The sequence below is a fragment of the Euprymna scolopes genome, chromosome 23 (genome assembly GCF_053919585.1).
Source record: "Euprymna scolopes isolate OS-2025 chromosome 23, ASM5391958v1, whole genome shotgun sequence".
In the NCBI taxonomy this organism is placed as follows: domain Eukaryota; kingdom Metazoa; phylum Mollusca; class Cephalopoda; order Sepiida; family Sepiolidae; genus Euprymna; species Euprymna scolopes.
The window spans coordinates 104,392,406-104,412,158 of NC_136504.1; the positions used below are offsets into that span (position 1 = coordinate 104,392,406).

At 33.8% G+C, this 19,753-nt stretch overlaps 1 long non-coding RNA gene across 1 annotated transcript; it reads right to left on the bottom strand.

The window, feature by feature from the left end:
- Positions 1 to 2,845: 2,845 nt before the first annotated feature.
- On the bottom strand, positions 2,846 to 18,247 carry LOC145246107 (uncharacterized). The gene is made up of 2 exons (XR_013863090.1): positions 18,094 to 18,247; positions 2,846 to 8,224 (listed from the first exon to the last, which is right to left on the bottom strand). It is a non-coding gene; the product is annotated as an uncharacterized LOC145246107 (long non-coding RNA).
- Positions 18,248 to 19,753: the final 1,506 nt, after the last annotated feature.

The window sequence follows — 19,753 nt, forward strand, 5'->3', positions numbered from 1 at the left end:
CCACATAAATAAATAAATGAATTTATAAATTCATTATGTGTGCCACATAAATAAATAAATGAATTTATAAATTCATTATGTGTGCCACTGCCACATTCCCTTTTATGTCTTCTTTTTGCTTCCGCCCACATCCTTTCTACGTGGTTCGTTGTGGCGCCGGTTAGTGGATTTACAAAATTATACGTGTGATTCACATGCAAATGATTGTAGCCTATGGCTCCCAGCCTGTCATACGCACGCCAACAATCAGACACAATTGTTGTGCCTGGCCGAATATAGGATGTTATTATTGGCAACAGTGTGGCGGCATCTCTTTTCAGCACTGGCACCAAAAACCCAGATTTTGTGGAAGGCTCATAGCCTCCAAATACCCACTGCTGTCGTACTATGCGGCCAACATTGTCCTTCCGACGCGAAAAAAGACTTCCATCGATTTCAACGACACACCCCTCACCACCGAGTATTTGGGGATGCCTAACAAAATGTTCAATGCACACATCTCTTAAAAACATTCGCCATCCGGCGATTGTGTGGTTAGATTCTATCCGACATTCGCTTCTGACCCATTCATATGTGGCTGAATGTTTAACCCATAAAAAACAGAATTTCATGATATTTTTTAAAGAGATGTGCGATTACGAAAAAAAACTTCCGTTTCGAATCGATTGCTGTTTTTTACACCTGTAATTGTGACACACCCAAATAAACCCATCTGGAATTGGGTGTGTGTGAAATACCATTTCATTTCCACAAGAACATATTTTGTATCCAGAAATCAAATTTTGTGATTGTAGGAAATCGATGGTGGCGGCATTGGTTTGTAATAACAAACATAAGTCTTCGAGATTTAAACCATCGACATCCATCTTTTAATCCAATTTCGGAGAAATGCACGCGGGAAGAATGGTTCCACTGCGCATGTTTCTAAAATTATCTCGTCAAAACCTTAAATCTCGAATTTTTGTACATTTTTTGGGTGTCAGTCGCTGGATTGAACTTATTTCCCCCCTATTATTTGCATATATTTATGTAGTAAAAATTGTTTGAATAAAATTAATTCATTAGTTAGTTAGTAGATGGAATTAATAATTTTATAATTTACATAAAAATTAATAATTTTATTATATCATAATTAGGATCATTTAATTCTTTCTAACTCAACAATAAACAACAACATATGCAAATAATAAATAAAATATTTATCAATATTCAAATTTTATTTTTAGCTGCAATATTTTAAGTCTAAAAAATTCTTATTTTTTACTTTACTAGAATATCTTGTTCTTTACTTTTCCAGGTTGAATTTCTTGTCCTTTACTTTTCCAGGTTTAATAAAATCTTAAGAATATTACTTTTCATGCGCGCATTTTTCCATATAATCCATGATTTTTCCAGGCATTGCTATTGTATTAATATATAAATTTATAATATTTATTAATGATTGTCAAAAAAAATTAGCTCTCAAACACACATTTATGCAATATTTATCATTCAATCACAGTAGTTCCGAGACTGCGGTTCATGAATTCGTGATCTGTATAGAGCGTAAACTAACAAAAAAGAAGATGGCACTCGGTGTCTTTTTAGATATCGTTGGAGCTTTTGACAACATACCCTTCAGTAGTATGTTCAAGTCGCTACGAGAACTCAATGTGCCACCAGTACTCATCCGATGGATTGAGTATATGGTGAGGCACAGAACAGTTCAAGTAGAACTACTGAGGGCAACTGTTAAAAGGGAAGTAGTTAAATGAAACCCCCAAAGTGGGATTTTATCACCTTTACTATGGAACTGTATGCTGAATCCTCTTTTAAAGGAGTTTAAAAATAGGAATATTTATGCCCAGGCTGCTGCTGATGACATCGCAGTGCTGGTCGCGGGTTCAAAAGCATCATTGGTCAGACGCATTGCCAAAATGGGACTACATTTTTCATCAAATGTGATAACGAAAAATTTGAGTTCATTCAAAGAATATGTATATCATAGAATTCACTAATATTTTTAATCGATAAATTCACCATTTTTTGCTATAAAATCATAAGGAGAGTTAAAAAAAATTATTTATTAAAAAAAAAGTTCGGTTTTTTAATTATAAAAAAACGATACACGGGATTGAACTTAAAATCTTTCCACCAACCCCCGGTACTCTAACCGTTACGCTAACATGTCATATTGGCAAAATCGCAGTAAAAACATTTATATACAAAAAGAGTTATGCAAAATAAAAAAAAGCGTTAGTCACTTATGTACTTACTCTCCTGTTTGTGAACCCACATATTTTGTTGTAACTTTTTTTCTACTGAACCAATTTTCGAAAAAATTTTTTCAAAATGTAGCTAATGAGGTGTTCTATCCAACTATATAACCTGTTTGAAATTTGGTTGCGAACGGAATTAGTGGTGGGGGTTTGAATGTGTCTCGATTCATTCAATTTTGGACTTAAGCATATATTCAACCACTACCGTGGTTGAATGATATATATATTATATATATATTGTATATATATTATATATTATATATATATATTATATATATATTATATATATTATATATATATTATATATATATTATATTATATATATATTATATGTATATATATTATATATATTATATATATGATATATATATTATATATATTATATATGTTATATATATTATATATATGATATATATATATGATATATATTATATATATCATATATATATATATGATATATATTATATATATGATATATATATTATATATATATCTTATATATATATTATATATATATATTATATATATGTCCAATTCGTTATCGATGAAATTAAAAATATAAGAAATACTCTTTTTCAATGCTAGTCTGTTAATTTAATGTATGATTTTATTCTTTTAAGTTTTACAAGTATTGTAATAGTGGAGGCTCTGATGAACTACAAGCCCTTGTACACCCTCGACAAACATGACAAGCAGCAAAGTCCCACCCCTACACAGTAGAGATCCCTAGATGTAAAAAAAAAATTCTAGTCTAATAGTTTCTTCCACAGAACTGTTAAACTCTGAAACTCCCTTCTGGAGTCATGTTTCCCAACCGTACTGACATGCAGAAGTTCAAGTGTAATGTGAATAGACATCTTGCTGCTCGACTCCCTACATAGTATCCCTCCAACTACTGTTTCCGATAGAAGCCCTCCTACATCAAAGTGGCACTGTGCCTTGTTTGGGGTGAAAATGGAATGAAAAAGATTTGTAAGCTGTTTTCCAAACTTTTAGTATATGGCAAACATATTTTCTGCCTATTTTATCTCTCAATTTGCCAAGTTTGAGTCGTTTTCTTCTTTTTCAATGTATCTGTACTCTTTCTATTCTCTTAGGTCCTAGATAACAATAAATTCGCTTACCTGTAAGTTTTCAATTTGGACCTTCTTCCTAGCTTTGATGGAGCACTTGGCACATTTTTCTAAATAAATGTCATTGCAATATCTTTTGAGAATGTTTGTACAATCTGTAATCAGAGACGCCCCATGGTGAAATATCTTTTCACTTTCTGCTGAACAGTGTGCAAATGAGATCCCAGAATGGTTCAAAACGGCAATTGAAGCACATGTTCCCATGCGGAAATTTTATAGCAAGCCCCACTCTCTCCAATGGTTTACTTCTACTTGTGCAGCTGCTATCGTGCAAAGGCAGCATGCATACCGCAGATTTAACCGACATGTCCAGTTCAAACAGGCAGAACTGTATAGGAGCCAGAAGTAACTGTAAGAAACAAATAGAGACAGCTAAGAGAGAATTTACTGAAACCACCAAAAAAAGCATCAACGCACAGAAATTAGGAACCCGTGACTTCTGAAAAATCTACAACAGTGTAGTAAATAATGGGCAATCAACAATTCCCCCACTATCCAACAATCATGAGGTTATTTGCTCAGCAACTGAGAAGGCTAATATGCTTGCCAGTCGGTTTGCTTCCTACTCCACACTGGACCCTGCTAACCACCCCTTTCCAGACTTTCCTTTGCGGACAGACGCCTCACTAGACGATCTGAAAATCACCCCTGTTCAGGTGCATGCTATCATAAAAAATCTTGACACTTCAAAAGCATGTGGACCTGATCTCATCCCGGCTGTGTTATTAAAACAGTGCTCTGCCGAAGTAGCTCCAGGTCTCTCCAAACTTTACAACAAATGCCTTAATGAATCTTGCTTTCCTGCCTGCTGGAAAACTGCTTCTGTGGTACCAGTTTTCAAGAATTCTGGCGAAAGAACTGACCTAGTAAATTATCGCCCTTATTAACCTCCTCCCACTTTTTGCCAAAGTCCATAATTAACCAAGCTCTAGTCCATCACCTTACAGATGCTAAACTTCTGACCGACCCACAATACGAATTTAGGCAAGCCCGTTCAACAGCAGACATCCTAACTGTAATCTCTGAACGTATATACCATTCACTGGACAAAGTAGTGGAGGGTAGAGCAGTAGCTCTGGATATATCTAAGGTTTTTGACAGGTATGGCATGAAGGTCTTCTCAGGAAAATCAGATCATACAGTATCATTGGAAGAATACTTAACATAATTAAATCCTTCCTAGATAAGAGAAAAATCCAGGTTATCCTCGACGGTCGTACATTTAAACAATATGATATAAATGCAGGAGTGCCTCAAGGATCTATCCTTCGACCTCTATTATTCCTAATATCCATAAATGACCTCCCTGACAAAATTGTCTGTGAGATGGATATATAAGCTGATGATACCACGCTCTATAACAGACACAACAGGAAACAAATAAACACATATCTGAAGAAATGGCAGAAACACTAGAGAATGACTTCCAATCTGTAGTGGAATGGGGGCATAAATGGATAGTCACATTCAATGCTGCCAAGACTAAACTTGTTTCCTTCAATAATTACAAGAAACCTTCTTTACCACCAATAGCAATGGCCAAAGATTCTTTATCTAAAAGTACATCTTTTAAACTCCTTGGCCTAACGTTCACAGGAAACATGAGTTGGAACAATTACATTGAGAGCATTGCCAGGACCGCTGTGAAGAAGGTAGGTTCTCTCTACCGTGCTAGAAAGCTACTAACGCCCAAAAGTATCCTGTACCCCGAAAAAGGCCACCATTCACCCATGTATGGAGTATTGTTGTCATATTTGGACTGATGCATCTCTACTAGTCTTTCGCTCCTAGACAAGGTTCAAGAGAGTCACTAACCTGATAAGTCCTGAACTGGCATCTAAGCTTCAAACTTTACAACAAATGCCCTAATGAATCTTGCTTTCCTGCCTGCTGGAAAACTGCTTCTGTCCCATCGACAAAATGTAGCATCCCTCTGCCTGTTCTACAAGTACTTTAACGGTGAATGCTCTGACGAACTGCAAGCACTCGTACCCCCTCGACATAAACCCCCGATAAACCCAACAAGCAGCTAAATCCCACCCCTTCACAGTAGAGATCCCTAGATGTAAGAGAGCTTTCTACTCCAGTAGTTTCTTCCCCAGAACTGCTAGACTTTGGAATTCCCTTTCTGCATTCCTGCTTCCGCAACTGTACTGATATGCATCTTGCTGCCCAACTGCCGACATAGTGCCCTTGTAGATTATGTCATTGATAGTAGCCCCCTACATCAAAGTGGCAATGTGTCTTGTTTGGGGTGAAAATGTAATTTAAAAAAAAGTAAATGTCTAAATTGTTATACAGCTTAAGGTCATCCATGAAAGACAGGTAGTTGATGTTTGGTTTGGGTCTTGTTGGGGTTCTGGCTCAATTTGTAGGCACACAAACTTAATTAAGATCTTTTGTGAGGCAAAAAAGCAAAATAGATAAACTATCCTTTTGGTCTTAACGCTACAGATTGTTATTCTCGACTCGATTAATGTCATGGTTGCTTATTACATCGCTAGTATGTGTCTGCATATGGTTCAACAAACATGCCTGTTGGGCAAAAGAACCACATACTTTAGAAGAATATGGTTTTTCCCCCATATGTATTCGAATATGGCGCAACAAATTTGCATTATGTGCAAAAGAAGAACCACATATTTCACAAGAATGTGGTTTCTCTCCAGTATGTGTTCGAAAATGTTCCAACAATGTTGATTTCCGTGCAAAAGAAGAACCACATACTTCACAAGAATGCGGTTTTTCCCGTGTATGTGTTCGCATATGGCGCACCAAGTCTGACTTACCTGCAAAAGTAGAAGCACATATTTCACAACGATAAGGTTTTTCCCCCGAATGTTTTCGCATATGGCGCAACAAGTGTGATTTCTGTGTAAAAGAAGAACCACATACGTCACAGGAATGTGGTTTCTCTCCCGTATGGGTTCGCATATGACACAACAAATTTGCCTTAAATGAAAATAAAGAACCACATACTTCACAAGAATGTTGTTTTCCTCCCGTGTGTGTTTGAATATGCCGCCACAAATGTGATTTCTGTGCAAAACAAGAACCACATATTTCACAAGAATGTGGTTTCTCTCCTGTATGTTTTCGCATATGACGTAACAAATGTGTCTTACATGAAAAAGAAGAACCACATACTTCACAAAAATGTAGTTTGTCTCCCATGTTTGTTTGCATAGGATTCAACGAAAATGAGCAAAAATAAAAATAATTTTACAGTAACAGATATGCTACATATAAAATAATGATGTTGTTTATGTCCTCTTTGTTTCCGTTTTTCTTTATTGTTCGTCTTTGAAAATAATAGAATTAGATGCTTCAGATTAATGTTTTTGTAGCCTTCGATTTCAAGTTCTCATTTAAATTTGAAAATTAGATATTTTTATTCCTAATTATTGTTTTTGTATATTTCGTTTTTTGACAAAATCCAAATAAATTATGAAACATTCATATTATTTTAAAATTTTGTAAATGTTTTTATTTTCTTTAAAAATGTTTTGTACAATAATTGTCACACAAATGTTGTTTTTATCCATTATATAAAAAGCAAAATGTGTGTATGTGTGTGTGTTTGTATGTCTGCCAAAAACTTTCGACAGGTGCATTGGACCGTAACAAAATTGGTATCATTTTAAAGCTCGAACGACAAATACCGAAGAATTGGCCAAAAACGTTAATTCTTTTTGCAAGTCATTCAAACCTTGCATCAATGACGTTGCATAAAAGATGTTATTTCTACCATCTGTGACGTCACAATCGCAGTGAGTGCCTTGATAAGGCCGTTTGCTTTTTTTTCACCTTCTTTTCCTCCTGCACGTTATGGGTTCAAGCCTGCCTACTACTCCTAATTTTTATTTTATTTTTGAGCTCGCAATTTTCCTTTTTTGTGCTCAACCAACATCCTTACACACACCTCCATACACCCAGGCTAGTCACTAATAAAACATATATAAATACATAAACACGTCTGACTAATCAAAAGCTTTGGTTCCAATAGATTTATAGGTTTTGAATTTGATATGAATGATTATCTACAAAGATCATCATAAAGGGACATTACAAATTATATTTGTCCAATATTTCAGTGATAAATTGCTTATACACTTGACCGTAATGAGATTTAAATACAAGCGATGGTACAATGGTATAGACTCTTATACATTGGTCAAATAGAATACTTTGCAAAATATTTAAATGGAAGATCCTAAAAAACTTACCTTTTCATCAGCCTTATTTTGCCTCTGATGTCAGTTTTACAATTAGGATGATGTTTTAATTATTTTTAAATATTAAATAAGATTTTCATTTGTGTAAACATTGGAGATATCGGATTTTTGCGTTTATTAATGGATGAGCGTGCAATATTTGAGGATTGTAGAATAATCCATCTAGCATAGTATCTGTATTTACAGTGCTAAACATGTGTTTTGGGCAGAAGTTGTTCGCACCGTGCCGCTACACTTCTTCGATTTAATTTCTTCTTATCCAATGATTTTCTGTATTGTTCAGGAATTTGATAAATATACAGTAAAATTTCGTTTTCTGCAGTAGATACAAATTTTTCAATATTAATGTCATGTTTCTTTTGATTTTGTATAAATTTATGTTGTCTAAATAAGGAAACATTGCAGGGATTGAACCGCGATGCAATTCAGACGAATGCTAAAAACAAATGCCTTCAATAGCTGTCTTTTCTTTTAGACAGTTTCACTTCAAAAAAATTATATCAAGAATTTTCCAAATATGTATAGATGTTCATCAGTCATCAATGGAATAAAGACCTATTTAAATCCGATAATGGATTTCTTTTAATTGCTTCGAAATCTGAAAATATAAATAATTTTTTTTAAATATACATTTAAAATATTTAAAATTTAATGAGATAAAATTGAATTTCTTCTGTTGATTCTTATTAAAATGTCAACAAATTTATTGATGAAATTAAAAATATATAAGAAATACTCTTTTTCAATGCTAGTCTGTTAATTTAATGTATGATTTTATTCTTTTCAGATATATACCTAAAGCATCCTTAATTAATGACACAAAAATATGGTAATAATTCTTTTTATGCAATATAAAATATTTTTAAGACATATCGTTTTAAATGCACATATTTTATTGAATATATTTTAAAACAATAATAATTAGCACTTTTCGTTGGTCAGTTTGACTAATCTTTCCAAACAGGTTAATCTTTTATAATGCTCAATTACATTATTTTTACTCATTGAATAGGCAAAATGTTCAGTTGGCAAAATTCGCATGAACAAAAGTATCAAATTAGTGTTAAAGCCATAAGCAAACATATGAGATTTGATTCCAAATTTTAACATCAATAGTCCAGACTTTCCAAAATATATAGAAGCTGGCCGTTGATCAACCTCTCAAAACCTTTGCTAACTATAGAAAGAATACTAACAGGACGATATTTACTTGAGTCAGATCGATCACCCAATTTTTTATGGATAAGTACAACAGGGGACTCTTTCCAACAAGGAGAAAAAGGAGATTGAATAATTTTGAGAGGATAGTAGAAAGTTCAGAAGCAAAACGTTTGAGAATAACAGGAATCAAATCAGGATCGAAGACTTAGACTTATCATGACCAACTCGAATTTAAGCAATCATCTTTGGAGTAATAATTAAACAATCAAATGATCGATCAGTTTTTGAAGGAAAATCTGAAGACCAACAAGAGAATCATTAAGAGAATAACTGTCGGCAGAAAGATGAGCAAAAGAAATCAGCCTTATTCTTAGAAGAATAAATGACTTGGAAATCACTAAAAAAGAAAGAAGAAATAGCAGACTTGCCATTATTAATAACACTATTATATATTCTCCAAAGATCACAAGAATCAACCTTTTGAGATATCACTGATTGAAGTATTGATTACGATAGGTAATGGCAGAATCAAAAACACGTGAAAGCCAGGACAGAGAATAAGATTTGGTTTGAGACTAATGATGAGTAATGAAAATGTTAATTTTAACAAAAAGCCGATCAGTAATCTTAGCAGGAACATTCGGAGACATACCAATAATACAACCTTATGGAACATCACATAAAGCTAAAAAGCTTATCTCAATCAGCCTTCTTGTCGTTAAACTTCTTTCTATAGAAGGGACGATCAATTGAAGATTAAACAGACAAAAATCAATCTCAACAAAATCAGAAATAGTGGGCTTGTCACTGTTAATAACACTATTGTAGATTCTCCAACAATCACGAGAATCAACATTTTGAGATGAGGTAGAGTCGCGAATCCTTTAAGAATATTTAGACTTTATTCTAGAAATTGCTCTTTGCTGGCATTGCTTGTTTTTTTGTATGAGATGTTTAGATGCCTCTGATCCATCCGGACGATACTGATTAAGGAATCAATTACGATGAGTAATGTGAAATCAGAAACAGATGAAGCCTAGAGCAGAGACTAAGGTTTGGTTTGAAACAAACAAGAAGCATTAGGAGAAATACTAAAAACAAGTGAAGTGTGTTGTTATTCTTGTTCTCACAAATCACATTTAGCGACACATATGAGAACTCAAACTGAGAGAACTTGAATGCCTACTAGACACTGTCCTCGAGTGTCTAAGGTCTCTCTGTACAGGGGTTTGTCAGAACAACCTGGCATGAGGATACTTTTTCCATAAAAGTAAATCCTGACCAAATATTCAAAATCACATAGTATTCGCAGCCCAAATAAGATCTCCTCACTATGGCTAACTCACATTAGCTTTTACGAGGAATGGTGCATCTTCTCCAAATGATGTTACCTCAAGTAATAGCACAAAGCTGGATACTCCACCAGACTAGATAGATTCTTGTCCTGGAATCCAGTAAGACCAACAGACCAAAATAAAAGATATACTATAATGTATGAAAATGGTTAATTGGGGAGAGGAAAAATTATGTTCTCAATTTCTTTACTAACTCAGTGTTTGAGAGATAAAGAACTTAAATGGAACATTCGAATAACTATGTATCTCATATAGAGTTCAAATGTTAGCCCCTAGTTGTGGGCCCCTTGATTTCTGAGAACTTCGACTGAAGTAAAATAAAAAAAAAATACAACCTCATGGAAGCTCATCCTTCTCGCAGTTGAAGGTTGTCCTATAGAAGAGACGATCAATTAAAAGCAATCTCAACATAATCAGAAGAACCCAATGTAGTAGAAAATAAAATAAAACAGAATTCAGGAACAGTAGCGAGAAAAAAACCCAAGTGAAGATGGTTTATGAAGGTCATTATCATGAAAGCAAATAGGGAAGGTTGAAACTTAGAACAAGTCCTGAGACAGAGAAAAGTTAAGACAGATTTCACCAGCAAGATCTGGCAATTAAAGACACCTCGTCTTTACCAGTCAGAATGGTAAGCATTAAAGTCAGTGAAGACATAAATAGACCTTGACAGATGAAGTTGTAATGCATGATCAATACTGTTGGATAGAGGATCAACATCAGAGCAGTCTTTGTCAGGAGATGTATAAAAAGAATAAATATGGAGTGCATCAAAAGCAACCTATAAAAGAGAAAAGGACATACATGAGACATGTACAACAGGGGAGATCTTTCCTGATCTATCTTAAATATGGTTTCCGTTCTGCTAGATCTACAGCAGATGTGCTTACAGTTATATCTCATAGGATTAGCAAATCTCTCAACGGAGGTAACCTTTCTAGGGCAATTGCTCTTGACATATCTAAGGCCTTTGATAGGGTATGGCATAAAGGTTTACTTCATAAGATCTCTAGCTATAGTATAGCTGGAAATGTCTTCTCAATTATTAAATCATTTCTTTCTGATAGGTTCATAAGAGTAGTAGTTGAGGAGCAAAAATCAGAAGCTCACAGTATTAATGCCGGTGTCCCTCAGGGGTCCATCCTGGGCCCAACTCTTTTCCTGATCTACATTAATGATCTTCCAAATCACATCCTTACATCATTTGTAGATATTTATGCTGACAACACTACCATTTATGGTAGCACATCTAAGACAGTAAACAACCAAGTTCTCTCCAATTCTCTCTCCTCTGATCTTGAGCATGTAGTACAATGGGGAAAGGAGTGGCTGGTTACTTTTAATGCATCTAAAACCAAGCTTCTCTCTTTACATCATCAACATTCTGATCCCCATCTGGCATCAATTGAAATGAATTGCTCTCATCTTCAGGAGGCCTCACGTTTTGACAAGCTTCTGGGCTTGACCATTACTCCTGATCTTAAATGGAACACGTACATCAAATCTGTTGCCAAGGCCGCTGGAAAAATGGTGAGATCTTTCTATTGATCCGGTAGATATCTCACTGCTGATGCAATTCTCTATCTATATAAGAGCCAGGTATGTCCAAGGATGGAATACTGTTGCCACATCTGGGCAGGAGCTGCTAGAAAGGACCTATCCTGCCTTGATAGAGTTCAAAATAGACTTCGTAGCCTCGTAGGAGATGTCCTTTTCTCTTCCTTGCAACCTCTATCTCACAGAAGAGATGTTGCGAGTTTGTCTCTGGTGTATCGTTATTTTCATGGAAAGTGTTCGATTGAGCTTCAATCTATGGTCCCCCCTCGCAAAACTTTCACAAGAAACACTCGTCTAGCTGAAAGCACTATCAATAATTCCCCCCACTCTTTATCTGTGCCTAAACCTAAACGTAGATTCCATGAACAAAGCTTTTTTATTAGAACTGCACGCCTGTGGAATTGTCTTCCGTTTTCCTGCTTTCTGGCTGACTACAATATGGTTGTCTTCAAGTCTAACGTAAATAAGTTCTTGATGAGCCGTTCCATATAAGTTATCAAATTTAACAAATTTTCATTACTAATGATTATTATATTGTCCAATTTCTACTGTACACTCTTTAACCCTTATCCTTGAGTGGCCTCTTGGCCTTGATAATGAGTTGATACCTATGAAAAAAAAAAAAAAAGAAAAAGTCCAATGTGAACAAGTTCTAATTGAATCGTCCCCCTAAGTAATCCAAGTTACAAAATTCCCACTGTTTACTATGCTAAAATCACAATGACTAATGTATACCTATCAACCCTTATCCTCGAGTGGCCTCTGGGCCTTGATAAGTGGTGACACCCTTGTAAAAAAAAAAAAAAAAAAAAAAACTTTTTTTTTTTCTATATTTTCATTTTTTAATGTCTTGAGTAAACTGTATAAGTACAATTATTATAATATAACTGTCTGTTTACTGATGTTTTTCCTTGGAATTTGAAATATAAATTTTTGTAAAATGTTGTTCAAAAAGCGAATTTTCAGCAATTACATTGTTCGATTTATTCTTAAATTTTATTACGAATTAAAAAAATAAGCTAAAATAATTCTTAATGAACGATTAAGTACAATTCAACTTTGAAAGATAATGGTTATTTAATAATGAAAGTTATAAACAAATACTTTTTATTTTTTTTAGCCGTTCTGTCCACCCATACTTCTGTAGTCAAGCCAAGACTACTATTTCTCCATTACATGTCTCTTTCTCTCTACTCTTCCCTTTCCCCCTTCCTTCCTTCCTTCCTTCCTTCCTTCCTTCCTCAAAAATGTGACCAGAGGTTGTAACCAATCAGGATGGAGAACAGTTCTGGTGGGAAAGACAAAATTCCCACTGTTTACTATGCTAAAATCACAATGACTAATGTATACCTATTAACCCTTATCCTCGAGTGGCCTCTGGGCCTTGATAAGTGGTGACACCCTTGTAAAAAAAAAAAAACCATGTACAACAGAGGAGATCTTTGCAAAAATGAAAATGCATGGGAGAGTCTAAACATACAAAAGATCAATCGCATGTAGATCATCACTACCAAAGAAGAATCTAAATTAGTCTAAGAAAAAGCTAGAAAGACTAACTACAAAGATAAGATCATCAAAAGACAAATAAAGGCACTAATTTGCCGCACATATGTAAATTAACTCACCAAAGCCCACCATTGAATAACAGCATCCTGCTAAGACAATCCCATTCTTTCTTTCAACATACTCTTTCAAAGCGCCCCCCCCCGTCTCCCAACAGGAAAATCCTACATACAGAATGGTTTGGTTCTGTCCCTGTACTAAAATAAAACTTTTAAAAACTCTATAAACAAAGCATACTTAAAAATGCAAGGAAGATAAGTACATTTAAACTCCAACTTTGAGTTTTGTAACTTTTTTTTTTAATACATACATAGAATTATTTTGGTATTGCATGTTTATGTGCATTTACGGTAGATTACTTGGAAACCATTAATTCCTGGATATTTTCAGTGCTATTTTGGATTCTTCACAGAAAAATTCATTTATATGGCAAATTTTATTGCTTAATCTAAGATTCTAAAAATCAAAAAGACATATTTGCATAAATACTTAATGAAAAAGAGATAAGTACATTTACTAAGCAAATACTCATAATAATGAATAGAATTTGGAATGCCGAAAATGTAGAGAACTTATTAGATTTTTATTAGAACTGCACGCCTGTGGAACTCTGTTCCGTCTGCCTGCTTCCCTCCGGACTACAAATTGGATGTCTTCAAGTCCAATGTTAACAAATTCCTAATGAACCGCCCCTTAAGTAAACACTTCGGCAAATCTCCTCACTAACTTAATGTACTTGCAATAACCCTTATCCCTGAGTGGCTTCCGGGCCTTGATAAGTGGTGATCACTGTGTAAAAAAAAAAAAAAAAAAAAAAATTTTCAATTTTTTAATTCTCTTCAAGCATTTTCTTTCCACCGTGACAATACTTGCTGAGTCTATTTTTTTCATTAGAAAAGAGAATTTATGAGACGCTAAAAATGCTAATATTACAGTGACTAACTAAATCAAGTTTCTTGTCACATAAACAGAAGAATCTATATGGATTTATTCATTTCAGTAACAATATGATTTTGTCACCGATCATTCACACAAATCTGTATCACATAAGAAATGTGGCTGAAATGCACCATTTTGACACATATAGGACTATATTTTTATCTCTTCACGCATGAAGACAGTAAACATGTTGGAATGTTCTCAAAACAGAATATAAAAGGCTTCGCCCGCCAAAATTAAAACAATCTAGACAGTGTTTCCGCAAGTCACCATCATCGCCACCCATGACGTTGTTCATGTCTATCTCTGTCCAAAGGATGTTAAAAACCATACCAAAATCCCAGCAACGATTCCGTGATCTCCACCCAGCTTTTTGCAGACTAAATAACTGCTGCTTGAAATTATCACCACATGGACCCAAAAAAAAGCGACATATAAAAACTGCAAACAGGGGAAATACTCTATCCTTTACTAAGAAAGCCAACACAAGCAAAATGGACGAATATTCTATGCGTACAAACGTTTTCTCTCTAGTATTTAGCATTCGTAAAGTTTTCTTTGTTAAAATACACTGACATTTATAATTTCCTCAGTCTTGGACGATTTCTTCAATCACTAGAAGCTTCCAGTAATACATTTACAATTATATAATATTCTATTCCTACTTGAATAATGTTCCAGAACTCTTGCCTTATAAAAAATACACATCTCACTGTATTATTAACAGACCACAATCTTTTTAATTTCATTCACATGGGGAGACAGTACATATTTAAGAAGGACCATGACTTACATAGCTAGCATAGCACACAAAAAAATATCATTTTCTAGTAAATAAACATTATTATTTTAAATGTCTGTAATTGTTCCTGCATTGTTGCTATTTGCTGATGCTTTTTTCTTGCTAGAGAAAGGAGTTTCGACCTGTGCTCTCGACTTTGTCACGCATTCAGAAACCAGTAGATTCCATTTTTTTGTATATGTTTTAACATAGACGGTAAGATTTCAAACAAAACGAACATAACTCAGAGGCTAACATGTTGACCACCTTCGAACTGAGGCCAACATTTTAGCCTATAGTGATAAAAAATTTTGGGTTTGTTTTACTATACACATAGATTCGAAAAAGTTGTCAAAACAAAACAAATATATAACAAATAAATGTTATCAAAGGCAAGATAAGTTACTTTTCTACCTAACTGGATATTTTTTAGTGTGTTCATTTAATGTAACATGTTTATTCAGCTTGAGAAACATGCAGTGTTTATCGATGTATTGGAAAATTAAAAATGGCGCCTGACTCTCTGGTGAACATAGTAAGTTTGCGAAAAGGAGTTAAAAATAAAATAAATAGACAAAATACTGTTAGAAACTCGCTCAATATATGTTACCGTGACATAGGCTGACATATACTCGGTAGGGACCTCCAAATGTCACCACAGGCACAGAATTAAACCCCTATATGTAAAACGATGTAACTTTATTATAAATATTATCAATATAATTTTTGTACCATTTAAAAGAAGAAGGGCAAAATAAACTAGTAATAATTAAAAAAAAACATTTTCCTTTTACGAAAATAATGAAATTGTGAGACGAAAATCGTGTTTATATAATTGGTGCTTTAAAATAACGTTCTCATGTAGTAAGCATTTTGAACGTGAAAACATACTCATGTTTAATAAATCTAGCAAAATGGTCAGATTTTCGTGAAATTTTCGATACTTATCCATTTTAGAATGAAATTACATATAAAATGTAGTTTCCGTAAAATAACAAGGGGAAATATTTTTTTTAGTACGTGTCCCCCAACATATTTATCTTTTCGAAATCTGAATAAAATGTATTTAAATCTATCAAAATTTCTATTTATTATGAAACATAAGAGTTCAAATAAGTAAAACATTTTTTTTTAATTTAAATACACGTATTGAACAAAAATTTACCTTGAAGTTGCAATTAAAAAAAAATGATATAAATTTAATATTATGTTTTCTTAAATAGCGTTTTCTCGAATTAATATATACTATAATCAGTTGAATTGCCAAGAATAAGAAACTTTGTAAACATTAATTAATTTTTTAAAAGATTAAAACGATTAAAATTCCATTATTTCAAAATTTTTCGTTGCAACATGAATTTTTAATTAATTGTGTTTACATTTTTTTTTAATATTAAGTTTTAATATAAACATGGTTCTTGTCAACTATTTTATCTCCAAATTAAAATCGATTTGAAAATATTATTGCACAAATATTAAGCATTTTGTAGCCTCCCCTCATATTTTGTTTGTCTCTTTTTACCGAACAAAATATGGAAGCCGTAGTTAACCAAATGAACATTCAGTAAAACTGTATTTCATATTCAATATACAAATGTTTATGATATTATTAATCATTAAACTGTGTAAAGCTTAAAACCTAAAAAAAATTATAACAAAGATTAATTATTAATTGCAGTTTGAAGAAAATAAACAAAGGTTTTAAAAAATCATTAAGTCGCTTCTGCTTTTCCATAGTTCGTATAGTTAACACAAGTCTGACGTCATAGAATCATGCTTTCTTTTTTCACATTGTTTTGGCAGTCCCTCCCTAATATTCTGTGGGTTTTTAATAGTATTTTGTATAGTTGTTATTTTTAACTCCTTTTCCCAAACTTACCGTGTTCACCAGAGAGTCGGGCGCAATTTTTAATTTTCCAATACATCGGTAAAAACTGTATGTTTTTCAAGCTGGATAAACATGTTAGATTAAATAAAAACACTAAAAAAATATCCAGTTAGGTAGAAAAGTAACTTGCCTTGCCTTTGATAACATTTGTTTGTCATATATTTGTTTTTTGACAACTTTTTCGCATCTATGTGTACAGTAATACAAACCCACATTTTTTCATCAAAACACAATAGCATTTTTTTTTACTCGATAAATTTTTGTAATGGTTGGATATATTACTATTTTCCGCACGACAGTTTAGTAAGTAATATTATTTTTGGTTACGAAGACATATTTAAAAAAAAAACTTAATCTGTCAATTCGATCTTAACACGCACCATTTTTTCACTTGAAAAAGGGAATTTGAGACGCTAAAAATGATTATAATTTTTTTTTTTTTTTTTTAATTTGCAACGGTAGATTGTTTGGATTTATGGTTTTATACTTTAACATCTAAACAGTGAAAAATTTGTTTTAAACCACGTAAACATTTCGGTAAATGTTTCGTTTAGGTCCACCTCCACAATTTTCTTTAAAATGACGACATTTATAGGTTTTCGACTATGCTGAATACGAAAATCGCATTGAAATGTTGCAGAGATAAGTAGTTATCAAGATAGAAAAAAAATGCATTATGCACGGTAATTTTGGCGGCCATTTTTTACGCGCATGCGCGCGCGCCCTAAGCAATCAGAATTTTACACAAAGGAAAAAAACCAAGTACTCCCCCCCCATCCTCGAGAATGATCCACTTTTATGATATTGATAATGCCCCCCCACACACACACACAAAAATGTACGTATCCAGCATAATCGAAACTATAAGTCGTCATTTCAAAGAAAACCTATAAATGTCGTCATTTTAAAGAAAATTGTGGAGGTGGGTGGACCTAAACGAAACATTTACCAACATATTTCTTGCATGAATGATAAAAAAATTGTTGATTTCCTAATTTCAATACAAAAACAAAACATATAACTATATTCTTTCTTGCCGTATATTGATGGTATTGTAAAACAAACAAACAAAAAAAAAAAAAACATCGACAGTTAAAAATTCCAAGAAAAAATCATTTTCATTCTGACTTTTCGCTTAGTAAATGTAGTTATCTCCCTTACATTTTAAACGTATTCTGCAAATGCAATTTAAAAACATACTAAATTTATGTAGTAAAACTTACCGTTTGTTTTATAATCTGCCTTTGGCTGATTTTATCTGCTTTCAAACGAGTTTTCAAATGTGCCTAAGCTGAACTTAAAATTCAAGATGGCGAACGGAAGAGAAGAGCACGTTCGCAGAAAACAAGTTTTAAGAGGAAAATTAAAAAGGAAATCATTTCGAAATAGGGCCAATAATCTTTATTTTATTTATCTCAACATTTTAAGAATCGCATAAGTTACTAAATTAGGAAAATAGCACAAAGTTAAAATAGAATAGTGGTCTTCAAACTTTTTAATCAAGTTACCCTAACCATGCAACTCATGACATGTGACACTAGTTTTAGTTGTACATGTGTTATTATATATTACTAGTTGATATATATATATATAAGCAAAAGACAGGCATACTAAATAAACCTAAATTAGGCAAATATTTGAACTTAACGTGAGTGTTAAGATCTTTTTTAAGATTTTGATGCATTTGTTTCTGCTACACTTTCCTTAAATTCGGATATAATTTTCTTTTTAATTTGATTTTTTAATGCTTTTTTTATGAATTTGTAGTAATCGCTATGCCCCGTCGGAATAAATTCCCAGCAGGAACATTTCACAGCAATCATCGCTTCAACATCCATATGCACGAAGAACACATAATAACATTATAAGGCGATCACACCCATACATAGAACAAAAGGAACTATGTTACACCTTCTAACGTAGAAATACAGTGAACAGGCTGGAGCATTCGAGAAGACCTGTATATAAAGATTTGCCCGCCAAAAATCAAATTAGTTTACTGTTTGATTTCTCAGTAACAGATCATGTTTAAGATAACTTTGTCACCGTAAGATGTAAACCGCTCCCCCCTCCCATCCTAATATTACATGCAATGCACATGAACTTTAATCCCCATCATGGAAAGTTACCACATCGAACGAGAATTTAAATCTTCCTTTAAACAATTTTATTTTATCGTAGTCTCCCTGTCACCCTAGGAAACAATAATGTGGGCAACTCAACTAAAAACAATAATAAAACACAACACATATCTACTTGCCAACCGGATGTCGATACCTCGACTCCTCCAGACAAATGCATAAAATTTGCCTGTCATGCATGTGCCTTTACGCACCCTTCCAGCCAACATATAAAAAAATGAAAATATTTCCTCAGCCACTGACCCCGCACCCCCAACCCGACCAAAACCTTCGGCGAATGTAAGTGAACACACCCCACGTGACAAAGGCTATCAGCTAGAAGCCAATCAAAATGTGCAAAAAATGTATATTTTCAGAGTTAAAGATGGAGCCGATTTCCAGGTTGAAATTGCTATAAAAGAGTGAAGATTTCTCCATCAGTGGGCATCTCGGAATTAGCAGGCACAGCTCGTACGACTGTTTCAACAGACGACTCTACAAGCAGTAGTCAACCCGACAGCAATGATACACGCACTGATATTCTCAGCATATCTGCTACGCCCGCTACTCGTCTGCACCAACAATATTAGAACTGTTCACTGGACACCTCTTATCAATTTACCATTTTCAGGACAACTCGGTTCTTAGACAGCCTCACATGTGCAGGCCACATCTTTTCTAAAGAAAACTTTCTTGCTTCCGACCAACTCCCAGCCAGTACTTCAATCACCGACCAGTCAGACGTAACCTGCTTGTGGACACC